The sequence below is a fragment of the Brachyhypopomus gauderio genome, chromosome 5, assembly GCF_052324685.1.
Source record: "Brachyhypopomus gauderio isolate BG-103 chromosome 5, BGAUD_0.2, whole genome shotgun sequence".
NCBI classification, from domain to species: Eukaryota; Metazoa; Chordata; class Actinopteri; order Gymnotiformes; family Hypopomidae; genus Brachyhypopomus; species Brachyhypopomus gauderio.
The window spans coordinates 22,849,265-22,861,330 of record NC_135215.1 but is presented as its reverse complement, the minus strand read 5'-3'; the positions used below and the strand labels follow the sequence as shown (position 1 = coordinate 22,861,330).

The window sequence follows — 12,066 nt, the reverse complement described above, 5'->3', positions numbered from 1 at the left end:
GCCCCAGCCCTCTAGGGAGGGGCTCTTTATGACCGGGCTCCGGTCACCCCACAACATAAGGGGGCTTCTGCCAGGTGGAGACCCCCACAAGGTCCAGGAACACCGCCAAGGAGAAGCACCTGCACAGAGAACAGCACACAAACACACGCACACACACACACACACACACACACACACACACACACACACACACAAAACACAAACATGCCCTACCCCAGTGGTTCCCAAAGTGGGGGGCGCGCCCCCTAGGTGGGGCGCGGAGCTATTGCAGGGGGGGCGCGGAGCTTGAAAGTAAAACGTGCACATGTGTCAATATTAGGGATGCACCGATTCCGATATTAATATCTGAAAAAATTCTAGATCGGGTATCGGGGACAATGTGACCGATCCATAAAAACAGATCTATTCACTCTAATTATATGCTTGTATTGCTTGCTTTTCGGAGTTAGTTCAACCCTAATACTCGCGCTGGTGGTATTCCACTTAGTCCGTTTATTTGCTGGTTGACCAAAATAAACCTGGGCTCCAGCAATACTTCACTGTTCATACATGAACTGGTGAGTTGTCCAAAGCTCATTTAATGCATTACTTACAGAAATAAATTAAAGAGCAGTGGTCTGACTCGGTCTACGGCGGAAAGCTAAAAAAACAATATTCCATACGCACGCTCAACTCGCTCCCTTAAAGAGACAGTACACATATTTCTGGCCGTTACATGCTTTGTGCTCTGCGTGATGTCTGCGCTTGCAAACTAGCCGCATATGTATTGCTGTTTCTCTTATTTCATCTCCTTATTTATTTTAAATTACATTTAGAATTCTTGAACCATTTAAAATGTTTCTTGCAGTTAATTTTTTTCATGTTTGACCAAAGTTGTGAACCTATTGTTTTTGTAAGTTTTCAACACATCCCTAGTCAATATGGGGTGTAGGGGGGGCGCAAAAATATTCTCATCTACTAAAGGGGGGCACGGCAGAAAAAGTTTGGGAACCACTGCCCTACCCTATTCAGGGCCTCCGTCCGGGAGCGACGCCCTCCGTGCCACAGCCCTGGCCACAACCTGTCCCCGCCCAAACACACATTTAAGGGGAGGAGCAAGCGTGGGATTACATACAACAACGACATTTCACAAGCACGCTAGGACAAAACGAACACGCCAATACTAGACAATCAAACAAAAACGTTGTACAGACGGGACCTACACATGCGCGCTCTACATATACAAACACATAGTGACGCGCCGCTCAGAGTCGCAGTCGCTCCCCACTGGCGGCTTCCGAAGGGTGGCTGGTCATTCTGTGACGGGCGGGTGTGCGAACTAAAAAGGAAGCGATCACGCCAAGTCTCAGGGAAAAAGGATGGTTTAATAGAAAGTGTGCAAACCAAAACCCGTGCAATAGATCCAAATTAAGGATATAATGACCAGCGGTCAACTGGTACAAAGACAAGACATATATAGGCAAACAAACGACCCTCAGGTGAGACGGATCACGGGCTCCGCCCACCTGAGGGACGCACACGACATCACAAAACAGCAACAACAGCTGCTGTGGACGGAGGCGGCCGGTAGGGGGCCGCCTCACCATGACAATGCGATTTAAAAAATTAATCGAATTAATTAGAAGCTTTGTAATTAATGAATTAATTACATGATGTTCTGACCAAAAATGAGTTTTGCTCAGGATATTGGAAGAATAGGAAGAACTGAAGTAAATCAGAAGATGTTTTTAATACCATTTTAGATGGTAGACTTTCTTTAATTTCCCAGACCTCTGCCACAGGCATCTTCATAGTGCCTAGAAGTGGTCTTCTGCATGCTCAAAGCAAATGATTGGATCTTCCATTCATCATTTACTTCTTGTAAAGCCTGGATTATACTTTCGTGAGTGACCGTAGCGCGCGACTTCGCCCACCTTGCACGAACCTCCGTGTTTAAACTTGCCGCATCTTACTTAAGCCTTCGACCACAGAGAGCGGTCTACAGTCCACATCAATCCATCTCGCAAGTGAATTGGTCAATTTGTCTGACGTGGACTTTGACATTTTGTTTCTTAATTTAAACCCCGACATGTGGTTGAGTGTTGACTGGCGACACTGCTCGTACTAGGAATACATTTAGCAGCAAAGTTATCATTACTGACCTGCGCGTTAGCTGCAACATGTTTTGCGTTGAGGTGGTAACGAAGGGTGGAAGTGCTCCTGTGATAAGCGAGCTCATTCCTACATAAAGTAAATAACACTATTTTTGTTATGCGGGGTGTGCGAACACGCACAAACCGCTTGGGGTTTTGTTATAGGAGCCCAAATGCCAAACCACAAACAACAAAAACAATGAACTGAAACCTCCGCCACAAGGAATGCGGGAAAAGCGAGAAAAAGAAAAACACCCTGAATGAAAATACTCAAAGGGCAAAAAACCCGAGGAGAACTGAGGACGACGCGGAGAGGACTCGACGTGCGGTAAGTATAAGATAAGAAAAATAATTCACTAGAGAAAAACAAAACGCGGAATGGAGCCGACGCGATGGGGATAGCAGCAAGAAACAAAAAATAAACAAACAACCCACAACTAAGGAATGCGGAATGAGATCAACGCGAATGAGGTAACTGAAATAAAAAGACAACCAAAAGACGCGGAATGAAGTCAACGCGACAAACGGGAAAGAAGGAAAGGAAACGAAAACCATCAGGGAATGACTGACAATCAAGCCAAAAGCGGCGAAAAACAAAACCCTTCCTAAATCAAACCAAACACTAGATAGGAAGAATACAGCGGGAGGAAAACTTGAGAATGGCCTGAGTGAGCAGGAGTGAACACTCGAAAAGACGGGGATAGTGACGAGAAAACACAGTAGCGAAAGCACTGGGAGAAATACAATGAAGATCACGATACCGGCTGACCGCTTGACAGACCAAACAACTCAGCAAAGATGAGTCGCAGTCGGCTTCCTTAAGAAGGATGAAATCCGGCTGCGGATCATCTTCGCTGATTGCGAGATGTGGAATGTGAACGCCCTCTGGTAGTCATAGCGTGAGTAGTGGAGGGACCTGCCCTGACCGAAGACCGCGAGCGCCCTCTGGTGGTCATGGGCGGGGCAGCGCTGGGGCCTGCCCTGACAGAGGGCCCCCCCCTAGGCCCGCGACCCCGCGGGCCAAGAGCGATGGCCCTGTCGCGACGGAAATCCCGGATCAAGTCAGGGCACAGGACGCACGAAGCCGGAACCCAGCAGCGTTCCTCCGGCCCGTAGCCCTCCCAGTCCACCAAGAATTGCTCCCGACCCCGAACCCTACGCACATCAAGGAGACGCCTGACAGTGTAGACCGGACCGCCGCCGACGATGCGCGGAGCCGGAGGCGCCGGAGCCTGAGGCAGAGCGCACAGAACTGGCCGTAGCTTAGACACATGGAAGACCGGATGGACCCGGAGAGAAGGAGGAAGCGCCAGGCGATAAGCCATGGGGTTGATCCGCCGAACCACCTTGAACGGGCCCAAGTACCGTGGGGCCAGTTTCCGAGTACCCCCACGAACTGGCAGGTCCTTGGCGGACAACCAGACCCGCTGACCAGGGCGGAACGAGGGGGCAGGGAGCCTGTGCTTGTCGGCATGGCGACGTTGGGTGTCAGCAGCAGACAACAAAGCCCGACGGGCACCCTTCCAGGCCATCCGGCACCGCCTAACAAGGGCCCGAGCCCCAGGAACCGCGACCTCGTCCTCCTGGTCGGTGAACATAGGAGGAGAAAAACCGTTAAGACACTCGAACGGGGACATCCCCAGGGACGTGTTGTGGGCGTACTCCGCCCATACGAGGCGGTCGGCCCAGGTTGAAGGGTTGGCGGAAGCCAGACAACGTAGTGTCTGCTCCAGGTCTTGGTTAACCCTCTCAGTCTGGCCGTTGGACTGGGGATGAAACCCAGAGGAGAGGCTAGCCTTGGCTCCCAGCAGTCCGAGAAAGGCTGTCCAGAAACGGCTGGTAAATTGGGGTCCTCGGTCAAAGACCACGTCGACCGGGAACCCATGTGCCTGAACTATGTGCTCCAAGAACAAGCGTGCTGTCTCTTGAGCGGAAGGGAGCTTGGGCAATGCTACAAACTTGACCGCCTTGGAAAACCGGTCTACCATAACCAGGATAGCAGTGTTGCCTCGTGAGGCCGGTAGACCGGTTACGAAGTCCATGGAGACATGAGACCAAGGACACGAGGGAACCGGAAGAGGGTGCAAGAGACCCAAAGGCTTGGACCTGGAGGCCTTGCTACTGGTACACACGGCGCATGTGGCTACAAAGCCCTCGATATCCTTGCCCATGCTAGGCCACCAGAACCTCCTCCGGATGAGTTCGGTGGTCCGCCGAGACCCAGGGTGAGCGGCAAACAAGGAGGCATGGCCCCATTGCATGGCCCCCTTCCTTTGGCCCGAGGGAACGTACAGCCTCCCAGGTGGTCCACCCCCGGGGTCGGGCTCCGCCACGAGGGCCCGCTTGACGGCAGCCTCAATGTCCCACTGAATGGGAGCCAAGATCTTAGCGGCTGGCAATACCGAACCAGGGGTAACAGAACCGGCCTGTGGCTCCCACTGGCGGGACAGAGCATCAGGCTTGATGTTCTTAGACCCGGGGCGGTAGGACAGGACGAAATCGAACCTGCTAAAAAACAGGGCCCACCTAGCCTGTCTGGGGTTTAAACGTTTGGCCTGTTGGAGGTAGGCCAGGTTTTTATGGTCCGTCCATACCAGGAATGGATGTTTGGCCCCCTCCAACCAATGCCGCCATTCCTCCAGGGCGGTTTTAACTGCCAGCAACTCCTTGTCCCCAACGTTATAGTTACGCTCGGCGGGTGTCAGACGGTGAGAATAAAATGCACAGGGACGGAGCTTAGGTGGCGTCCCTGACCTCTGAGACAATACCGCCCCGACCCCTTTATCCGAGGCGTCGACCTCTACAGTGAAAGGGAGCTCAGGGTCTGGTGTGGCGAGAACCGGAGCAGCCACGAAACGCGCTTTGAGTGAATCGAAGGCCACCTGGGCCTCAGGGGTCCAGGCAAACGGCCCTGTAGATTTTTTGGTCAGGGTGGTGAGAGGAGCGGCTACTTTGCTATAGTCTTTGACAAACTGACGGTAGAAGTTGGCAAACCCTAGAAACCGCTGTACCTGGCGAAGCGTTGTGGGTACAGGCCACTGAGCTACGGCCTTGGTTTTAGCAGGGTCCATAGCTAGCTTGTTTTGTGAAATGATAAATCCCAAAAAGGCCACCTCAGTGGCGTGGAAAACCGACTTCTCTAATTTAACATAGAGGTGGTTCTCCAGCAACAACTGGAGAACCCGACGGACATGCTTGAAGTGTTCTTGCTGCGAGCGACTATATATTAATATATCGTTGAGGTAGACATAAACATAACGGTCCGGTGCTTCTCGCAGAACTTCATTAATGAACCTTTGGAAGACTGCGGGGGCGTTCATGAGCCCGAACGGCATGACTAGGTACTCATAGTGACCGGACGGGGTGATAAAAGCCCTCTTCCACTAATACCTCACCCGAACCAGATTGTACGCGCTTCGGAGGTCGAGTTTAGTGAAGACCATGGCCTGCTGTAGGGACTCGAAAGCGGTGGCCATAAGAGGCAGTGGGTGACGATCTTTTACCGTGATTTTATTGAGCCCCCGGTAGTCGATGCATGGTCGTAATCCCCCATCCTTTTTACCAACAAAGAAGAACCCTGCCCCAGCCGGGGACGTAGATGGCCGAATGAGACCGGCCGCCAAGGACTCCCGGATGTACTGTTCCATGGCTTTACATTCAGGCATCGTGAGAGAGAACAGCCGTCCCCGGGGAGGACTGGTACCGGGTAGCAGGTCAATGGCTATATCATAGGACCTGTGTGGTGGAAGGATGCTAGCCTGTTTTATGCTGAATACCCGTTTGAGGTCGTGGTATTCAGAGGGAACCCGACTTAAGTCAATGGGCTCAGACGGCTCATCGGGAGCACCGGCCTTATGAGTAAGGAGGCAGGATTGTTTACACATAGGCCCCCATCGGCTGACTGTCAGGTGAAGCCAGTCTATCTCGGGGTTATGGCGCTGGAGCCACGGAAGGCCAAGGATGAGTGGAGTCTTAGGGGCACTGATGACGTACAGGGTGAGGTGCTCGACGTGTTCTCCTATGGACAGCTCTACAGGGATAGTTTGGTCGGCGACCTCCCCTGAGGATAGCGACCTGCCGTCTACAGCTGCAACAGAAAGCGGCGTTTGTAGTGAGATCAAAGGCACCCCAAGGTCCCTGACTAATGTGGCGTCAATAAAGTTTCCCACTGCCCCTGAGTCAATGAAGGCAAGCTGTCTGTGTGTGGTAGTGCCTTGCCATGACAGGGTTGTGTGAAGGGTTAAACCAGTGTAGTGAGGAGAACCCGAGAGGCCCGCCGGAGGTCTCCCGTCTATCGGCGGGCCTTTGCTTTTCCCTGCAGGTCTGGACATGTGGAAAGTTTGTGACCCAGGTCACCACAGTAAATACACCGACCCTCCGACAGACGCGTCTGCCTCTCCTGTGGGGTTAGTCGGGTCTGCCCTATCTGCATGGGCTGTTCCCTGTTATCCTCCCTAGCTTCACCGCGTGAGATTGGTGGGTTGACCCTAGGAGCGTGTGGTGCTGTTGCTATGGGACCGGTGCCGCTGCATGCGTTCCCGCAGCCTGTTCTCCAACCGTACCGCAAGGTTTATGTAGGCGTCCAGATCGTCGGGGGGCTCGCGGACAACCAACTCGTCTTTTAAGCAGTCGTTTAGCCCCTCCTGAAAAACTGCCAGCAGGGCTGTGGACTCCCACTTGCTCTCTGCCGCTAGTGTTCTAAATTCCAGGGAGTACTCAGAGACGGACCGCTTTCCCTTGCGTAGACGCAGCAACCGACTGCCCACTATTCCACCTGAAGTGGGATGGTGGAACGCCTGCCGCATGGCCTCAGAAAAGCGGTCGTATGATGCACACAGCTCAGGCTGGTTTTCCCAAACCGGGGTTGCCCATGCCAACGCCTTGCCAGAGAGCAGTGTCACCACGTAGGCTACTTTGGCCTTCTCAGTGGGGAACCGTGACGGCTGCTGCTCAAACACCAAAGAGCACTGGAGCAAAAATCCTCTGCAGTCCTCCGGGTCCCCTGAGTAATGCCTAGGCGCGGGTAGGGCGGGATCTATACGTGCCGTGACAGCGGGAGACTCGGGTGCATGGGGAACACTAGTGCTGGAAGGCTGTGGTGTAGCCTGAGTAGCAGCCTGCAGTGCTACAGTCAGGTTCTGGAGCTGGCCCAATATCTGCTGCAGTGTCTGCTCATGACTGCCCAGCAACTGACCTTGTTGGGCTACAGCAGTCCTCAGCTCTGCTACAGCCTGTGGTGTAGCTAGGTCCATGTTCAGGCTGAGTTGTTCTGTTATGCGGGGTGTGCGAACACGCACAAACCGCTTGGGGTTTTGTTATAGGAGCCCAAATGTCAAACCACAAACAACAAAAACAATGAACTGAAACCTCCGCCACAAGGAATGCGGGAAAAGCGAGAAAAAGAAAAACACCCTGAATGAAAATACTCAAAGGGGAAAAAACCCGAGGAGAACTGAGGACGACGCGGAGAGGACTCGACGCGCGGTAAGTATAAGATAAGAAAAATAATTCACTAGAGAAAAACAAAACGCGGAATGGAGCCGACGCGATGGGGATAGCAGCAAGAAACAAAAAATAAACAAACAACCCACAACTAAGGAATGCGGAACGAGATCAACGCGAATGAGGTAACTGAAATAAAGAGACAACCAAAAGACGCGGAACAAAGTCAACGCGACAAACGGGAAAGAAGGAAAGGAAACGAAAACCATCAGGGAATGACTGACAATCAAGCCAAAAGCGGCGAAAAACAAAACCCTTCCTAAATCAAACCAAACACTGGATAGGAAGAATACACTGGATATACACCTATCAAAACACTGGATAGGAAGAAAAGATGAGTCGCAGTCGGCTTCCTTAAGAAGGATGAAATCCGGCTGCGGATCATCTTCGCTGATTGCGAGATGTGGAATGTGAACGCCCTCTGGTAGTCATAGCGTGAGTAGTGGAGGGACCTGCCCTGACCGAAGACCGCGAGCGCCCTCTGGTGGTCATGGGCGGGGCAGCGCTGGGGCCTGCCCTGACAATTTTTGTTTGTACTTCCATCTGGAAGTTTCTTATTTAAATTTCCCATACACCAGCGTAGCCTCGTCAGTAATCTCCATCATGCTCATCTTATTGTGCGTCCATATAATCTGTATGCCTGGAACTCGTGCACTGAGAAACATTCCATGGTGCAAAAGTGTCTTGTGCATTAAATGCGTTAAAATGCGTAAATTTTTTTAGTTCATTAATTTTCCTGTAATTAATTAATCGAACTTAACGTGTTAAAGTCCCACCACTAATATATATATATAGTATATATTCTCTTCCGGCAGTCACACATATCTCTTGCTCCTGCACTACCTTCCCTGGTTTTGCTCAGCTCAGCTTCTCTGTCTCGTCTTAGTACCCTGACCCTGCTCTTCGAATTTAAATAAAGAAAATGGATTTGATTAGGTGGTCTCTCAACGCAATTGACACAATTTTTTCCCCGAGGAGTCATGGTATAGGAGAACCCACATGTCCGGACGGAACGTTCTCAGCTGGATATGTGTTTGACTCATAGGGGACGTGGCGTAGTTTGTGTTTTGCAGGTTGGCCACTCCTGGATTAAGCGTTGCCCTGGTGTATCGGGAAATTAAAAGAGTAGGGTCAGTTATGAAAATTGAAGTTGGATCCGTTGGGAGACTCGTGACTCAAGAGGAGTTCCATGTGCTCAAGTGCTCAAGGACGCGTTCCTTGCTAAATTCTTCATTCTTGCTTATCTGCATTGGCGCCCAAACAAAATTCTCCCTGAAGGTCATCGTCTTGGTTACCTGCTCCTTCCCCCACACAGAGACTGTCAGAGATTGCTCTCGCCTTCCACCGTGATCTTTGACACAAAAACTGTGTGCCAGGAAGTCTTCCAAGGATGTTTCTCGTACTGGAAAACATTTTTTTATTCGCATACTGCATACTGATTTGGGGCCAAAGCAGTACGCCAGTAGTATGTAGTAGGTATTTTGAACACAGCTATGGTTAACGAAATCCATTCATAACAATTCTAACGAAAACACCTCCCTACGTCGGTGAGCACGCATGCAGCAGCCAATTACATTAATAGTTCCTATGTTTGCTGACCTGCAAGTGGAATTAACCACTGACCCGTTACACGTATTGTCTGTGTTCATTGTCAGTTGCAGATTGCATGGCATTGCGTTTAGTGTTTTTTGTCTAGCACTAATGCACTATTGCTAAATGTTAATAAACAGCCTTTTGCTAGCTGCTCTTGTCTTGGCATCTTGTTAAGCGCACAGCAATGTCACAATCATCATCACCACAGGAGAATCTATTAATCTATTTCAGCATATTGTCAGCACCATCACATCATGAAGGAATACTATGTGATGCAGGTAAATTGAAGAATTTGGAACAGTATACACACACCACACACAGAGAGAGACAGAGAAAGAGAGCCCTCCACCTTGGAAAAGTCTATGTGGAATAATGGATCAGAGTAACGCATCACTAAGGAAAAGCAGCATGAAATAACAAGCTTGAATTATAGCGTTAGAAACACCTGACTGAATGTATGATTGTAATAGTAATGTTTTGTGCTTTAATTGTGCTTAGGTTTGTTTAAAAGACAAATATATTTTGGGAAAGGTATTTGCTTATGTATGAATTCATTTTCAAAATTCATTTTCAAAACACAATTTTTGATGCACCCTCAGCAAATATTTTCCTCTGCATATGTGAGAATATCTTCATGACTGATGGAGATGCACCTTAGGCGGCTGCCTCATGAAGCTGCTTAACCTCAAGCTGAGAGTGAAGTCTTCAAAGTGTAGAATAGTTACTTCAAAGGATCCAAAATATAAGATTGAATATTTCAATATTCACTTTAGTCAATATTTGTTTATCACAACATAATCACGTGTTATATCATTGTATATGTGTGTGACTGTGTGTGCATGCAGATGTACTGATTATCCACTGCAGGCAAACACACACATATATGCATATGTGTGCATCTGTGTCAGAGTGTGTGATTGAATTGCCATCTGGCTCTCTCCACACTTGCAAGGCTGGGTGGCAAAGCTAACACTAGCAGCAGTCTAACAGTAAATCACAACAAAATGAATGTCGCAGCAAATAGCCAATACCTGTTCCAGATACTGTACATTGTACTGTACTGTGAATCTGTCAGTCTCTCCATGACATCTTGTTCTCACCAATAGGCTAGCGATTAATATATTGGCTGATTAATCAGACCTTTAAAAAAAGGAAAAGAAAAAAGAACTGTTAACATAAGAAATTATTTTGTATAAATAATCAGCATTGACAGTTGTCTGCAATCATGAGGCCTATAATCGTAAAATGCATACAGGAACAATGCATACAGTGCTGAAAGTGTGGCTACTCTGAAGTGATATTAGAGCTCCCCCTTGTGTCATTCTACAACCAGACGTCAGCTGGGTCTGTGAAATACTTGCCGACACATGAGCAAAATGATAAGACTTGAATTCTCATATATTTATTTGTCCACTCATAATACAGGTAGATGTTTACTGCCTGTATAATTAGACTGATTCCAAAGAAAATGAGAAAATGCAATAACATTGTTTGGGAGATGTAATGTTAGCAAGCTTTAACCAGTTAAACTAGGTAGGTAGCTTATCCTAATGCAAAAATCTCCAACCATAAGCAATTGATTTGATAGTTATTTGATAACCAACGTTAGCTAGGGTTGTGTGTGTCCTTGTGTGTGTGTGCATGTGTGCATGCATACGCTTTGCTCTCCCATATGTGAACACCAGCTTAGAATACAAGTAAGCTAAGTTTATCTTAAGTATTCTACAAGAGGGGAAAAAAGAAAAATATATGGAATACATATACCGTGGATTTTTGTTATTTCTTATTACTGATTTCATTGTATTTTATCAGTTGTAAAAAAAAACACTTACATCTGCATTATAAATCAGTCATCAGTCACCCTCCTCTCTAAATATTGGAATCGGCCAAAACCCCCATATGAGTTGCCCACTGCTTATCTGGTGATACCAGGCATCTTTCAACATTTCCCAGAGTTCTTTCTTAGATTCTTTTCTTAGATTTAATAATGCATAGTAATTTCCTGTATACTTTGGTTGTATTCTAATAGAGACTTATAAATAATTATGCAAGGTCATTGACATTGCTAAAACACTGATTTGCCATCACATGACAGTCACTATAACTATACATATGTATATATAACTTTATACATTTGTCAATTATAATTTGAAGTCAGAAATATGTATTAAGTTTTACATGCATTAATCTTTCACCCACACCTACTACCATGATTGGTTATAAGTTAGCAGGGTAGGGGTAAGTAAATACAGTAATGAAACCCCTACACATATATCTCAGTCAGACCTCTCCCACCTACACACACTCGCCTCCTCTCTCTTTTCTGTTCTCTTCAAACACACACACACACTTGTTCTTTATTTCACCCAGGAAACAGATTTTCTTTCTCACTTTAAAACAGACCCCTCCTGGATCACACATGCGTGCACACGCATACACACACAAATACACACATAAGCAAAAATGCACTGTATCTCTCTCTCTTTGGCACAGATGCACACTTCTGAAACAACCCACTACTGTCCCCTGAGAGCCACAGAAGAGAAAGATTGCAAGAGATTGATGACGAGTATGAGACGTAGGAAGAGACAGAGAATGAGAGACAAAGAGAGACAAAGATGGGAACAGAGAAAGCTGCAGATAAGCCATCCAATTCACTCACAGCATTTGAACAACTAGGATCTTCAACACAGCTGATCACCCCCTCCGTTCCTTTCTCTCTCTCTCTGTCTGCTTTTCTCTCTCTCTTTCTCTCACACACTCCATCTCTCTCAGACACAGCATGGTCTAATGTTACTATCTTTGATGAGACTGGCACATATAGTCCTGCAACACGCCT

At 48.2% G+C, this 12,066-nt stretch overlaps 1 long non-coding RNA gene across 1 annotated transcript; it reads right to left on the bottom strand.

Moving 5' to 3' along the window:
• Positions 1–1,296: 1,296 nt before the first annotated feature.
• LOC143514849 (uncharacterized) lies at positions 1,297–12,018 on the bottom strand. The gene is made up of 3 exons (XR_013130970.1): positions 11,890–12,018; positions 10,259–10,367; positions 1,297–1,318 (listed from the first exon to the last, which is right to left on the bottom strand). It is a non-coding gene; the product is annotated as an uncharacterized LOC143514849 (long non-coding RNA).
• Positions 12,019–12,066: the final 48 nt, after the last annotated feature.